Genomic DNA, 17,142 nt, shown 5'->3' on the forward strand with positions numbered 1-17,142 from the left:
TGCATTCCAGTCACTGAACTTGCTTGGATCAATCCCCAAATACGTATTTATAGGCTACATGCACAATAACACAAGACATTGAAAACAATGTTTTTCATTATACATTTTCAACAAGCAGGATTATTGTAATAACATACACCTCTTCGATCTTAGATATATCACAATGCATCACATTATACCCTTTAAACGCAGTGTTATCCAACAGGCATAAAATATGACATATACTATTCTATTCTAAGTTAGCTCGCCTACAATTCAACAGTTTTTCCAACTACTTGTTACAGAAATTGATACATTATATTTTGACATATTTCAATGCAATGACAGGTCAATATGGATGAATTGTCATTGTGTACAATCTGGGACGCGCTTATTACATCAATGCTCTGTCCACAATGCTACAGAGCGTGTTGTTTGCCTCGGCTACCCACCACTAGCTAGCTCATGTAAACACTGCGCAGGCCCTATCATAATCATTCAATGGGAACCCCTTTGTTGACAGTCCATTGTTAACATTCAATCTGCACCGTAAAATAAATCTCACCTGGATTATTCTGGTTGTGTTACTGTCTACCTATCATTGAAATGACTTGTTGCAGCGGCAGACAATGCGTGTAATACTTGTTTCACTGTAAAGTCTACACCTGTTGTAGTCGGCGCATGTGAACAATAAAATGTGATTTGATAAAAGGCTCCCACTCTCTGTGCACTAAGCGATTAAACGACGCAAAACACCGCGGCACAACAACAGCAGGCTCCCCGGCCACACACACACAGACACACACACACACACACACACACACCTTCAAGCTCGATCTGAGCGGTCCCTTCGCAGTCGTTTGGTTGAAGCCCACGGTTATCTCGTCCTCGGCTAATTCTTTCAGGCTTCCGTCTTGCATTAACACGGTGTAGACGTTACGCCAGGGTCCGGTTGAAACGTCTCTGTTTTCCTGCTGCTTGACAGCCTTTACGACTCCTGTCAACGGAGTCCTGTCCCCTGTCGGACTCGGCGCATACACTCGGCTCCCCAGGATCGAACGCTTCACCAAACGCCTCGTATGCATAGCGATAAATGTTTAACACCGAATTTGAAGCGGTCAATCTCTATCGATGGACGTCGAATTAACTACAATTGATACTGTAAACACTGACGTTAAAACACAACACGGCAGCGGATAGACTATACTCTGCTACCACGGTTCAAAACGAAGGACATTCGAAAGCACGAATATGTGTAGGAAAAGCAACAAGCACCGATTAAGGAATGCATGAAAGCGAGTCATTCCCCGCTAAATAAGCTCTTCAACCGACCGGCTACCGATCTTTCTTCGTTCGATCTGTTTGTTTTCCTGACTGTTCCCTCTAAACTCACGAGAAAGCACAAAAACACGGAACGGCCAACACTCTCGGACCGACAATGACATTTGTACAGCAATCTTTAACCCGAACAAAATGGCTTTGCCAATATACAAACAAAACTATAAATATTGGTCTACACGAAAAATAATTCAAGTTTCACACATATTTTACACCGGTTTGCCGTCTGACAGGGTCAAACTCGCTGAAATAGCCGCGTAAAGTGACTCCGGATCCATATTTGAGAAGTGCAAGTTCGTAGACGACTGCCACGAGCCAGTGTCTCTACCGGCGGAATGCTGCCTATAAACATGTGCGGTCTCGCGGCCAACTCGAGCTCCCATTGGTCCGCAGAGCACACGCCTCCACTAAACTACGCTCCTTTTTTCTGTGTCAGTTTCCCTCCAACAGAAGGTAATGGAAGCCGGAGAGGATACTCCATTCAAAACAATGACGCAAGGATGGAGAGAAGAGGAAACGAGGAAGGAGGGGTTAGAGGAGAGGAGGAAAAGAGGAGAATGTAGTGAAAATAAAAATTTAGACCAGCCAGGCTCAGCATGGCTTGTAGAGAAGCCAGTGTTACTATGTCTATATCAAGCGTTTAGTTTATCGTTTGAAAGCAAATCTAAGCCTTGTATTATTCTGTACACTTGGCTTAGCCTACATAAAGTTTTTATTTTAGGAGCTATGAAAGCCATTATGTAAAAGCATTGCTCCTGGATTTATAAGGCATCAAGTAATTAATTTGACGATGACTATCAGAAAAATGGGTCAGAAAGCTCTCTATCGCCATAGACAAACAAAATCAAGCAATATTCACAATTGCTTATTAACATAAGCCTATCCAAGTGAGCTACAACAATAATTGTTTGCACTTTATAAGGTACTGTTTCAACTGGGTTGGCTAAGAAGCCAACTACACAGAATACCTGATATACACTATATATACAAAAGTATGTGGACACACCCTTCAAATTAGTGGATTAGGCTATTTCAGCCACACTCGTTGCTGACAGGTGTATACAATCGAGCACACAGCCATGCAATCTCCTTAGACAAACTTTGGCAGTAGAATGGCCTTACTGAAGAGCTCAGTGACTTTCAACGTGTCACCGTCATAGGATGCCACCTTTCCAACAAATCAGTTAATCAAATTTCTGCCCTGCTACACCTGCCCCTGTCAACTGTAAGTGCTGTTATTGTGAAGTGGAAATGTCTAGGAGCAACACCGGCTCAGCCGCAAATTTGTAGGCCATACAAGCTCACAGAACGGAACCGCCGATTGCTAAAGCGCGTAGCTCGTAAAAATCGTTGCAACACTCACTACCGAGTTCCAAACTGCCTCTTGAAGCAACATCAGCACAAGAACTGTTCGTCGAGAGCTTCATGAAATTGGTTTCCATGGGTACACAAGCCTAAGATCACCATGCGCAATGACAAGCGTCGGCTGGAGTGGTGTAAAGCTCGCCGCCATTGGACTCTGGAGCAGTGGAAATGCGTTCTCTGGAGTGATGAATCACGCTTCACCATCTGGCAGTCCAACGGACTAATCTGGGTTTGGCGGATGCCAGGAGAACGCTACCTGCCCCAATGCATAGTGCCAACAGTAAAGTTTGTTGGAGGAAGAATAATGGTCTGGGGCTGTTTTTCATGGTTCGGGCTAGACCCCTTAGTTCCAGTGAAGGGAAATGTTAACACTACAGCATACAATGACATTCTAGACGATTCTGTGCTTCCAACTTTGTGGCAACAGTTTGGGGAAGGCCCTTTCCTGTTTAAGCATGACAATGCCCCCGTGCACAAAGCGAGGTCCATACAGAAATGGTGGGTTGAGATCGGTGTGGAAGAACTTGACTGGCCTGCACAGAGCCCTGACATCAACCCCATCAAACACCTTTGGGATGAATTGGAACGCCGACTGCGAGCCAGGCCTAATCGCCCAACATCAGTGCGCGACCTCACTAATGCTCTTGTGGCTGAATGGAAACAAGTCCCCGCAGCAATGTTCCAACATCTAGTGGAAAGGCTTCCCAGAAGAGTGGAGGCTGTTATAGCATTAAAGGGGGGACCAACTCTATATTAATGGCCATGATTTTGGAATGAGATGTTCGACAAGCAGGTGTCCACATACTTTTGGACGTGTAGTGTTGTACAAGTGGGGTCAACATTGTAGTTCAACATTGTACAATGCTCATGTTCTTTGAATGTTGGAGAAAAAACAAGACAGACAAGTATGTTTCTGTCTGGTCCTCGACTTTAAAAACCCAACCTCAAGTTAACTGTTACTTTGTTGCACGCTTTTGAAAAAAATTAAAGAAAGAAATGAAAGAAAGGTCTAGCGGTGCTTTTGATATATTTTGATATTATGTGTAGGCCTGCTGTAAAATTAAAGTACTTCTTAAATTACTTCTTAAATTAAATTACTTCTTAAAGTACTTCTTAAATTAAAATACTTCTTAAATTAAATACTTCTCCCTCTTTTGGTCAGAGTGTAGGCCTAATAACTATATGAATGCTGCATATGAGCCTGTTTAACAGCTAACATGACAAACTATAGACTTTCAAAAAATAAAAGGCAATACTGTTGCAAATTGCCAATCAACGTACCAGATTAAATGTATTAAAAACACCATTCTCTTCTGCAAGCTTTCTTCATGAATAAAAACACACATGTACCTGTTATATATGTTTTAATATTTTCCATTTATGGTCATAAAATATTCACACGCATACACAGGAAGCCAGACGGAATCTTATGACAGATGTGCACATAACTGCGAAAGAAAGCATTGCTCTGGCTGTATCCCAAATGGCACCCGATTCCCTATACATGTATAGTGCACTATTTTTGACCAGAGTAGTACGCTACATAGGCAATAGGGTGCCATGTGGGATACAAGCCCCATAATGAAGACGATGGTGAGGAATTCCCTGCTGCTTGTTGAGAATGTATTGTCTCATTATTAGAGTGGGCTGAATGAGAGGTTGCTATGTCTCAATATTAGAGTGGGCTGAATGAGAGGGTGCTATGTCTCAATATTAGTGGGCTCAATGAGAGGGTGCTATGATGACATTCTCTCCATGCCCGGGCCCCCCATCCCCCCCTAACCCACTCCCCCCTGTCAGAGCATCCGTGTGTGTATACTTGTGTGTGTGCGTGTGTGTGCGTACGTGCGTGTGTGTGTGTGTGTCTGTGTTTGGTACCGTTGGTTGTGAGATATGGCACTAACGCTCCTCTCTGACAGACCATTTGTTATGGCATTTCAAACGACACCATTATGTTTAATGATGGCATTCCCCTGCTACATGAACTAATCTGGAATCTGGATGGAAGAACATGTTTCATGTTAATTCATTCATGTTAATCACAAAGACAATGACTCTATAAAATGTGTGTAAATGTTGTTGTTGTTGTTGGGAGGGTCTCTGCTTCTCCCTCTTACTTCAAAAGGACATCTGAAATCTACAGTGCATTCGGAAAGTATTCAGACCCCTTGACTTTTTACACATTTTGTTACGTTACAGCCTTATTCTAAAATTGATTAAATACATGTTTTCCTCATCAATCTACACACAATACCCCATAATGACAAGCAAAAACAGGTTATTAGACTTTTTTGCAAATGTATAAAATAAAATAAACTGAAATATCTTATTTACATAAGTATTCAGATCCTTTGCTATGAGACTCGAAATTGAGCTGAGGTGCATCCTGTTTCCATTGATCATCCTTGAGATGTTTCTACAATTTGATTGGAGTCCACCTGTGGTAAATTCAATTGATTGGACCTGATTTGGAAAGGCACACACCTGTCTATATAAGGTCCCACAGTTGACATTGCATGTCAGAGCAAAAACCAAGCCATGAGGTCGAAGGAATTGTCCATAGAGCTCCGAGACAGGATTGTGTTGAGGCACAGATCTTGGGAAGGGTACCATCAAATGTCTGCATCATTGAAGGTCCCCAAGAACACAGTGGCCTCCATCATTCTTAAATGGAAGAAGTTTGGAACCACCAAGACTATTCCTAGAGCTAGCCGCCCTGCCAAACTGAGCAATCGGGGGAGAAGGGCCTTGGTCAGAGAGGTGACCAAGAACCCGATGGTCACTCTGACAGAGCTCCAGAGTTCCTCTGTGGAGATGGGAGAACCTTCCAGAAGGACAACCAACTCTGCAGCACTCCCCCAATCAGGCCTTTATGGTAGAGTGGCCAGACGGAAGCCACTCCTCAGTAAAAGGCACATGACAACCCGCTTGGAGTTTGCCAAAAGGCACCTAAATGACTCTCAGACCATGAAAACAACATTCTCTGGTCTGATGAAACCAAGATTGAACTCTTTGGCCTGAATGCCAAGCGTCACATCTGGAGGAAACATGGCACCATCCCTACGTTGAAGCATGGTGGTGGCAGCATCATGCTGTTGGGATGTTTTTCAGCGGCAGGAACTGGGAGACTAGTCAGGATCGAGTGAAAGATGAACAGCGCAAAGTACAGAGAGATCCTTGATGAAAACCTGCTCCAGAGCACTCAGGACCTCAGACTGGGCGAAGGTTCACCTACCAACAGGACAATGACCCTAAGCACACAGCCAAGACAATGCAGGAGTGGCTTCGGGACAAGTCTCTGAATGTCCTTGAGTGGCCCAGCCAGAGCCCGGACTTGAACCCAATTGAACATCTCTGGAGAGACCTGAAAATAGCGACGCTCCCCATCCTACCTGACAGAGTTTGAGAGGATCTGCAGAGAAGAATGGGAGAAACTCCCCAAATACAGGTGTGCCAAGCTTGTAGCGTCATACCTAAGACTCGATGCTGTAATCGCTGCCAAAGGTGCTTCAACAAAGTATTGAGTTAAGGGTCTGAATACTGATGTAAATGTGTTATTTCAGATTTTTTTTTTTTTTAATACATTTGCAAAAACCTGTTTTTATGGGGTATTGTGTGTAGATTGATGAGGGAAAAAAAACAATTTAATCCATTTTAGAATACGGCTGTAACGTTACAAAATGTGGAAAAAGTCAAGGGGTCTGAATATTTTCCAAATGCACTGTATATCCTCTTTAATGCACATTTATCAATTGTGGCTAATTTAATGGGATCAGTCCTTTCTCTCCTTATTGGATATCATTTCTGAATCTAATATCAGTCAACCTGGATATCAGTCAAACTGGGCGCTGGATTTGTCGTCAACAAGCTCATACAAGCTCACACATGTGTAATGCAATATGCACTCACTCACTCTGCGTACAACAATAATGTGCAATATTGAGATAACAGAGAAATGGGATGGAAAAGAAGCTAATATCAGTGTTTTTCTGTCAAATGCAGATATCATCATTGCAATAGCTAGTTATTCACAGTCAGAATTTACATGGTTAATTTTAAAATAAACACCACAAAACAATATTCATTCAGACATGAATTCTTTTTCTTTTCTTTTTTAAAATGAAAGTAGCATGACCTTCATGTTTTAAAAAGCTTGTACCAACACAAATGTACCATATGAATAAAATGACAGAACAAAATAACCAATGGGATGGTGTCCTGTTAATTAAACAGATTACAGAACCCAAAACAGTTGTGAGCCACCATTCAATCGCAAACGGTATCTTATCAACAATAGTTGGGTCACAGTCCGAGTGAGGAGCATCTTGCAGCTATCGTCTGTATTTGTGATAACAACACTTTTCCTATTGAATTTCCCTTAAAATGACACCATGGGCTTACTGTACTGTAGCTGATTTCATAGCCACTATAAACCAGTCCGCATACATACTACAAAATATACTTTACCATTTGCAAATTCATACAATAACTGCGTAATAAATGGTTAAAATACCACTCTAACTACATACAGGCCTCGGTTGGCATGTCAACAGCACATGCTGTTGTAATAATGCTAGTTAAAATAGGTGAGTTAGAAGCATTTGATATTCAAATTGTGCCCATGAAGGGGTATAGACACTGAGTGTACAAAACATTAGGAACACCTGCTCTTTCCACGACATAGACTGACCAGGTGAAAGCTATGATCCCTTATTGATGTCACTTGTTAAATCTACTTAAATCAGTGTAGATGAAGGGGAGGCGACAATTGAGACATGGATTGTGTATGTGTGCCATTCAGAGGGTGAATGTGCAAGACAAAAAAATGTCAGTGCCTTTGAATGGGGTATGGTAGTAGGTGCCAGGCGCACCGGTTTAAATCTGTCAAAAACTGCAACGCTGCTGGGTTTTTCACGCTCAACAGTTTCATTTAAAAATTAAAAATTTTAGTCATTTAGTGAGTGCATACATTTTCCATACTTTTGATACCTGTGTGTATCAAGAATGGTCCACCACAAAAAGGACATCCAGCCAACTTGACACAACTGTGGGAAGCATTTGGAGTCAACATGGGCCAGCATCCCCGTGGAACGCGTTCAACACCTTGTAGTGTCCACGCCAACTCAAATATTAGGAAGGTGTTCCTAATGTTTTGTACACTCAGTTGATGATGATGATGATGCTCTATGCTCTGTACACAAGCTGTACCATAACGTTTTTGACACTGTGCTTTAGAATAATCTTCTACCATATTAATACGGACCGTATGCGTACCTACATCAGGGTAAGCAGAAACATAAACACGCCGTACAAACACATATTATACACCTTCATCAATTAACACACACAGTTTTGCTGTTGCATATTGTCACATTGAGAGAATACAAGTATTTTAAATACATTTTGAATCCTGTGAAGAAATATAAAAAAGAAAAACAACTGAGTTGAACAATTCTCACGGGATTTAAGAAGAAATCACAACATTGATAGATATGGTCTCACCATTGTTTGTCTTTTGAAAGTCCTTTTCTAAAAAGTCAGGATCATTTATGAGTACCTTGACTACTACTTTATTACCACGGCAACCCACTTCTTCTTCTCTTTATCCCGTGTACAGAACAAAACCTCTTAAAGTTTCCCTCATAAACAAACGCCCTTCCTGATATCCCTTTAAATCACACAATGATCCATCATCTTGAAATAAATATGAATTTGATCAAACGGTTGACATGTGAAATGTTTTTAAAATGCTTTAGAAACTAAAACAAGCCGTTCTTTTTTGAGTTTAGATGTCTAAACTGCCTGATTTGCTGCTACTTATTTCACAATAGTATGTAAGTACACATATCTATCATATCTCTCGCATATCTATCATATCTCTCATGTCTCTCATATCGCTCATATCTACCATATCTATCATATCTCTCATGTCTCTCATATCTCTCATATCTACCATATCTGTCATATCTGTCATATCTGTCATATCTGTCATTTCTCGCATATCTCTCATGTCTCTCATATCTGTCATATCTGTCATATCTGTCATCTCTGTCATATCTGTCATATCTGTCATGTCTATCATATTTTAATGTCTCTCATATCTCGCATATCTGTCATATCTCTCATATCTGTCATACCTCTCATGAGGTTCTGAATGAAATGGGGCACTACAAAGGAAGAACGGACTACATAAAAAGTGGCACTACATTGTGGGGAAACCTTCTACTCAAACCTTTATAGAACGACATTATGGCACAAAGACTCGGTTGGTTTTCAATCACAAGGCACTGACAAACGTCACTGGCCAGTCAGCTTGTCACCAGCCTTATAACATTAACTCAGTTTGTAATGACTGGTTATAAATGCCTAGGAATGGATCATTCTGTGGTCTGATGAAGTGATTATGATGGTAATGGATAATGTAGTGCATTTAATAATGTCCCTTCCCTTCCCACATTGATAACAGTCGATGACAACAAAGAGGACGGAGGCCAATAACTTGACAATGGACGGTGATTTCATAGTTCAGATATCAATGACATGACAGCACCCTGCGTACATTGTAATTTAAGGGCACCATGAATGGAGAGTTAAGATTATAGTTCAATCAGATAACCTTGGGCGGTGGGCGCACCCAAACTGCACTGAGGGGGCAGTGAGCGGAAACCCTGAACTGGTGATGGATGGTAGGGTTGAAAGTTGTCGTTCAGAGCCATGTGGTGGTCTCCCTCACATCAGGGCTGCTGGTTGAGGGTGAGGCTAGGAGTTAGGCTAATGGCTGGGGTTGAGGGTTAGGCTAGGAGTTAGGCTAATGGCTGGGGTTGAGGGTGAGGCTAGGAGTTAGGCTAATGGCTGGGGTTGAGGGTGAGGCTAGGAGTTAGGCTAATGGCTGGGGTTGAGGGTGAGGCTAGGAGTTAGGCTAATGGCTGGGGCTGAGGGTGAGGCTAGGAGTTAGGCTAATGGCTGGGGTTGAGGGTTAGGCTAGGAGTTAGGTTAATGGCTGGGGTTGAGGGTGAGGCTAGGAGTTAGGTTAATGGCTGGGGTTGAGGGTGAGGCTAGGAGTTAGGCTAATGGCTGGGGCTGAGGGTGAGGCTAGGAGTTAGGTTAATGGCTGGGGTTGAGGGTGAGGCTAGGAGTTAGGTTAATGGCTGGGGTTGAGGGTGAGGCCCCAGAGACTCAGGCTTTAGGGCCCATAGGCAGTCAGAGACGGGAGCTCTCCCTGTTCAACCCCAGGGCCAGCTCACCTACACTCTCATAGTCTGGCTCTTGAACCTGGTTCCCCAGCCCCAAGTCCTCTCCACTACCAGTCTTAGGGATGTGGATGGTTTCGTAGCCAGGGTCAAGATCGCTGGAGGAAGACTCGGGGACCAGTCCCTTGATATCAGCAATGCTGCTGTAGTCACTCTCCTTCTCCTCCACATCTAGACCTGGCTTCCCCACCGTGGAGTACAGGTCTGACAGCTGGAGAGAGAGAGAGAGAGAGAGCGAGAGAGAGGGGAGAGAGAGAGAGAGAGAGAAAGAGAGAGAGAAAGAGAGAGGGGAGAGAGAGGGAGAGAGAGGGGGGAGGAGAGGAGAGAGAGAGGAGAGAGAGGAGAGGATGCAGTCAGTGTGAGCATCAAAGGACTATTTTATTTATGTATGCTTTATTTAGGTGAGGTCACAGTGAGACTGACATCTCTAATAACCAGGTGAGGTCACAGTGAGACTGACATCTCTAATAACCAGGTGAGGTCACAGTGAGACTGACATCTCTAATAACCATGTGAGGTCACAGTGAGACTGACATCTCTAATAACCAGGTGAGGTCACAGTGAGACTGACACCTCTAATAACCAGGTGAGGTCACAGTGAGACTGACATCTCTAATAACCAGGTGAGGTCACAGTGAGACTGACACCTCTAATAACCAGGTGAGGTCACAGTGAGCCTGACATCTCTAACAACCAGGTGAGGTCACAGTGAGACTGACATCTCTAATAACCAGGTGAGGTCACAGTGAGACTGACATCTCTAACAACCAGGTGAGATCACAGTGAGACTGACATCTCTGTTTACTTGATAAGCGTCAGGACAATAGGGGAATGAGAAGAGCACAGGGAGTTCAGCGGAGAGTCACCACCTTACCTCGATCCCTGACAGCACATGGTTGTCTAGCCCCGGTGAGGTAGACAGTGGAAAGTCTAACTGTAAAGAGAAGAAAACAAAAACGAACATTCAGACTTTACAGTTCAGGCATTACACTCAACATAAAAACAATGTGCTGTGTTGTGGTTGTCCATACTGTCTTTATCACATTGAGTTGAGCAGGTGTATATTATTTAGTCAATAATTTAGCAGTGTTATTGTGTATAGCTGCAATATACTGACCCTTATGACCGATGGAGAGAGTCATTAATCAACAACACATAGCTAGCTGACAGACATAAAGAACACCTCTCTAAAGAGCACGTTAATTTCAGAGATGGTGACTGGCTGGCTGCTACATCACGTCTCATATAGCTTGGATGTACTGTGAGGATGGAGCCTCTTTTAAAGTCCATCTTTCACTTGGTCAAGGACATACTGTATAAGGACATATAAGATGTAAATCTTGTGTTGGACAAACCAACTTCGTTTCTATCTCTAATCGATATGATTACTTTATGGACACACATTCTCAAAACTCAGCAGATTTGCTTTTATTTTGGCTTCATTAGCGAAACATTTCATTTGATTGCCTTGGAGTGCAACGGCGTGGAATCATGAAGACAAGCTCAAGCCCCCCATCATCAACCAGCCTCCTTGTGTCTCTCATAGTGTTAGTTTGTTCTAATTTAGTGTCCATAAAGTCTTTGACCACGTGGCATTACAAATTAAAGTGCCAGTCCAGTTAAGTAAGTAGTTTCATGACTACAACCAGGAGTTGTTCCTGACTACTACCAAGAGTTGTTCCTGACTACACCACTTGACCAGGAGAAGACTGGTTCCTAGATATGGCAGTCAAGTCATTTTTCCTGACCATATTATAGCTGAAAACTAGAGCCCAGAGTTGTTCTTTGTCAGGTCACTATTGATGAGAATGTATCAAGGTAGTTATGGGGTATGGACTGACAGACAGGACATCTACTACGGCAGACTGATGATGGAGGACCGAAGTCTAACATTCCAAAGCGTTAGTCAGCCAGAGAATGTGTGTGGTTTGGTTTCACATGGATACACAAACACACACACAAATGCACACACACTGTACACATGACAGGAGGCTGCTGAGGGGAGGACGGCTCATAATAATGGCCAGAACAGAGAAAATGGAATGGTATCAAACATGGAAACCATGTGTTTGATGTATTTGATACCATTCCACTTATAGCGCTCCAGTCATTACCATGAGCCCGTCCTCCCCAATTAAGGTGCCATCAACCTCCAGTGGTACACACACACGTACACCCGTACACACAGGCTATCACACGCACGTGCACGCACGCACACACACACACACACACACACACACACGCACACACACATCTAAAACATAATCAAGCTCTTTCCCTTTGGTGACAGACAACTCCACTGTTGATATACCGAATATCAGTTTATCTAAGAGAATGGCCCCTTGTGAGCGTCACACTAGTGAATGACAAGGTCAATTACATTTTCTCAGTGTAAATCAAAAGCTTCTAAGGCCACGGGCGATGCAAAGTCAAATTATTCCAGACAACAGAACAGTCATTTCTGGTTATTATGGCTTAATAGCTGTGTTACAGAGCGGGAGAGATTGCAGTGTTGAACAAAGGAAAATCATATGTGTGTGTGTGTCTGAGTGTGTGTTTGTGTGTTTGCTTAGGGTCTACCTGAGGGAGAATCCAGCAGACTTAAATACACACACACACACACGCACACGCACACACACACACACAGACACACACCGAGCGCCATCCATCATCTGCCTGGTCTGTCAGAATGACGGTGGGCAGCTGGATCTCATCAGGCTCTCCTCCTCTCCTCTCCTCCTCTCCCCTCTCCTCCTTATCCACTCCTCTCCACTCTGCTTTGCATACATTACCACACACATTACCCTGTCGGTCTGACAAGACAAATCACCAGCCAACCCCAGTCACACCGACGCACCACCACAGAGAATAAAGAAAGTTACGGGTTAACCTTAAATCAGCCCCAGGGTGTCTGCAAATGTGTGTGTGTGTGTGTGTGTGTGTGTCCATATGATTCCATTCATGCGTGTGTAATATGGGGTTTGTAAAAAGAAAACTGGGGGTAGAGGAGTAGAACAGAATTAATGCTGACTCCACATTCCAACACTGGAGGACGGAACACGGAACAGGCTTTGGGAGTGTAGGGGGCCCAGCTCAGCCCAGCCCAGCCCAGCGGTTGGTTCATCATATAGCAGGGAGCCAGAGGGTCAAGCTGGGCTAGGCGTCACCTGCTGCCCAACGCAACACTTTATTACTGATTAGCTAATTGGCTGGACGGCTGGAGCTTCAACATGTTGATTACTGATTAGATAATTGGCTGGACGGCTGGACCTTAAACATGTTGGTTACTGATTAGCTAATTGGCTGGACGGCTGGACCTTCAACACTTTTATTACTGATTAGCTAATTGGCTGGACGGCTGGAGCTGGCCCAAGACAGGGGCGAAAGGGGAAAAGTCTGAGTCAAGACAGAGACCAGAACAACGCGAGTCCAATTCAAATTCACAATTGTAATTGTCAGATCGTCACCATAATAAGAGCTTAACATGTTCCGTGTTTCTGTGTTAAAGATATTCTCCGGTACTCTGGGCTGGCCCACATGGGGGTAAATGTAGGGAAAATGGCGCCGCACAGCTTCCAGAAAACAGTCGCTTTCAAACTAGGGATTTCGTAGCTAATTGAGGTAAGACAGTAATTCTGCTCATAGATTATACATGTATGAACTACACATCCAGCCCAAAACAGGAGGTTTAAAAAATACTTACTAGTCGCCAAAGTACCGGAGCACGTCTTTAATATTTCAGAAGAACATATGGATTCTTTAGCCATTCAGAATGGTAAAAAAAATTATTGCTGCGGGCAAATAGAGAGCCACTCTACAAATGATCACTAAATAATATATAAAAATACTAAATATGTGACTTGTTTCAGGAAACTAGAGCTGTGTTCGAATACTCATACTAACAGCACTAACCTTACTATTTGTGACGTAAATTGAGTATGTAATATGCTTATTGGTCATAGTATGGATATAGTTAGTATGCCAAAAGTTCCCTGATGTCGTATTAAATTCGCCAAAATACGAAGTATACAAGCAGTGGACACTATTTCCGTGCTTTTAGAGCACTTAATGCAATTCTTAAGAAAATGGGCGTGGCTTCACAACGTTGTGAAAATGGCAGAAAATATGCAGCCAAAGTCCGACGAGCACGGATACAAATTCATTGCTTTAACTAATTATGACAAATGTTAAGAAAATGTTGAGCAATGTAATAAAGCAATTACTTTTCAAATAAGTTACGTTACACGTTATGTTGGCTGACAATTTGTTAGCTACGCTATCCTTACGAACCGCATAGCATTACAGCAGTATGTACCGGTATGTTAGCTAGTTACCTAACGTTAGTTGGCTACTAATACATCGAACTTGCCAGGCAATATTTTAACTATAATCTAACTAACTACCCAACGTTTATTGACTTGATTATTCACGTCATTCTTAGCTAAGTGGTGTAGTCGTTGTGCGTTCTCAATGGACATTGTTAATTCTGTCTATCTACTCCGATTTCAGAGCACTCTTGTCTGAGTGTGCCAGAGTGCAGAATAACTGATGAATTTACGAACGCTCAACACCCGTTGAATATATGGCCGGTGTCAGTAAACGTCGGCAAAAAAAAATATTATTAAATTGTTGCCAGCAGCACAGTTACAGTCACCAACGCTCTGGATAACATGAAAACAGCCTAACCAGCTCTTCTATGGCGAGTAAAATGGTCAGAGTGAGGTGTTCTCTCATTTGTGTCTGGAAATAGCTAGCAAGCTAGCCACCGTTAGCTTGGGTGCTTGACTGCCGTTGTGAGGTCAGAACGCTCGGATCAACCCTACTCCTCAGCCAGAGCGTCCAGTGACGCGCTCCGAGAGCGAAACGCTCTGAATTTATGAATATATGTGGATTCAAGTATTTTTAGCCAGATCCTAATTGATATGTCAACATTTTATTTTGATGGTGTAGAAGGCCCTTCTTGCCTTGTCTCTCAGATCGTTCACAGCTTTGTGGAAGTTACCTGTGGCGCTGATGTTTAGGCCGAGGTGTGTATAGTTTTTTGTGTGCTCTAGGGCAACGGTGTCTAGATGGAATTTGTATTTGTATTTGTGGTGTTTTCCAATTTTCCCAGAAGTGGTTAGAGTCTATGGATTCTTCAATTATATTGAGCTGATTTCTGACTTGTTGTTCATTCTTTTTCCGTAGTGTATTTCTGTATTGTTTTAGTGATTCACCATAGTGAAGGCGTAGGCTCAGGTTTTCTGGGTCTCTATGGTTTTGGTTGGATAGGTTTCTCAATTTCTTTCTTAGGTTTTTGCATTCTTCATCAAACCATTTGTCATTGTTGTTACTTTTCTTCGGTTTTCTGTTAGAGATTTTTAGATTTGATAAGGAAGCATAGAGGTCAAATATACTGTTTAGGTTTTCTACTGCCAAGTTTACATCTTCACTATTACAGTGGAACGTTTTGTCCAGGAAGTTGTCTAAAAGGGATTGAATTTGTTGTTGCCTAATTGTTTTTTTGGTAGGTTTTGACACAACTTTCCTTCAATCTATAGCATTTCTTAATATTATTCAGTTCCTTTGGCTTTGATGCCTCATGTTTGAGTATTGCTCTGTTCAAGTAGACTGTGATTTTGCTGTGGTCTGATAGGGGTGTCAGTGGGCTGACTGTGAACGCTCTGAGAGACTCTGGGTTGAGGTCAGTGATAAAGTAGTCTACAGTACTACTGCCAAGAATTGAGCTATAGGTGTACCTACCATAGGAGTCCCCTCGAGGCCTACCATTGACTATGTACATACCCAGCGTGCGACAGAGCTGCAGGAGTTGTGACCCGTTTTTTGTTGGTTATGTTGTCATATTTGTGCCTAGGAGGGCATATGGGGGAGGGAATGCTGTCACATCCAGGTAGGTGTTTGTCCTCCTGTGTGCTGAGGGTGTCAGGTTCTTGTCCTGTTCTGGCATTTAAGTCGCCACACTATTACATGTCCCTGGGTCTGGAAATGATTGATTTCCCCCTCCAGGATGGAGAAGCTGTCTTCATTAAAGTATGGGGATTCTAGTGGGGGGATATAGGCAACACACATTATCTCTCTGTTGAGATAATTTCCTTTAGATTTTTTTCTAGCCAATCGTAAAATGTTCCTGTTTTGATTAATTTAATAGAGTGAGTTAGGTCTGCTCTATACCAAATTAGCATACCCCCTGAGTCCCTTCCCTGTTTAATTTACATTTACATTTTCGTCATTTAGCAGATGCTCTTATCCAGAGCGACTTACAAATTGGTGCATTCACCTTATGTTAGCCATTGGGACAACCACTTTACAATATTTTTTTTTTTTTGGGGGGGTGGGGTAAGGGGGGGTAGAAGGATCACTTTATCCTATCCCAGGTATTCCTTAAAGAGGTGGGGTTTCAAGTGTCTCCGGAAGGTGGTGAGTGACTCTGCTGTCCTGGCGTCGTGAGGGAGCTTGTTCCACCATTGGGGTGCCAGAGCAGCGAACAGTTTTGACTGGGCTTCCGTAGAGGTAGGGGAGCTAGCAGGCCAGATGTGGATGAACGTAGTGCCCTCGTTTGGGTGTAGGGACTGATCAGAGCCTGAAGGTACGGAGGTGCCGTTCCCCTCACATCTCCGTAGGCAAGCACCATGGTATTGTAGCAGATGCGTGCTTCAACTGGAAGCCAGTGGAGTGTGTGGAGGAGTGGGGTGACGTGAGAGAACTTGGGAAGGTCGAACACCAGATGGGCTGCGGCGTTCTGGATGAGTTGTAGGGGTTTAATGGCACAGGCAGGGAGCCCAGCCAACAGCGAGTTGCAGTAATCCAGACGGGAGATGACAAGTGCCTGGATTAGGACCTGTGCCGCTTCCTGTGTAAGGCAGGGTCGTACTCTGCAAATGTTGTAGAGCATGAACCTACAGGATCGGGTCACCGCCTTGATGTTAGCGGAGAACGACAGGGTGTTGTCCAGGGTCACGCCAAGGCTCTTTGCACTCTGGGAGGAGGACACAACAGAGTTGTCAACCGTGATGGCAAGATCATGGAACGGGCAGTCCTTCCCCGGGAGGAAGAGCAGCTCCGTCTTGCCGAGGTTCAGCTTGAGGTGGTGATCCGTCATCCACACTGATATGTATGTTTCACACCTGGTAGTTTGGTGGATGGGACTACCAGATCTCTGTAACCTAGAGGGCAACCAGTGGGTCCGTCTATACCATGTTCCTTGTAGGAT

Source organism: Coregonus lavaretus, assembly GCF_964263955.1.
Source record: "Coregonus lavaretus genome assembly, chromosome: 7".
NCBI classification, from domain to species: Eukaryota; Metazoa; Chordata; class Actinopteri; order Salmoniformes; family Salmonidae; genus Coregonus; species Coregonus lavaretus.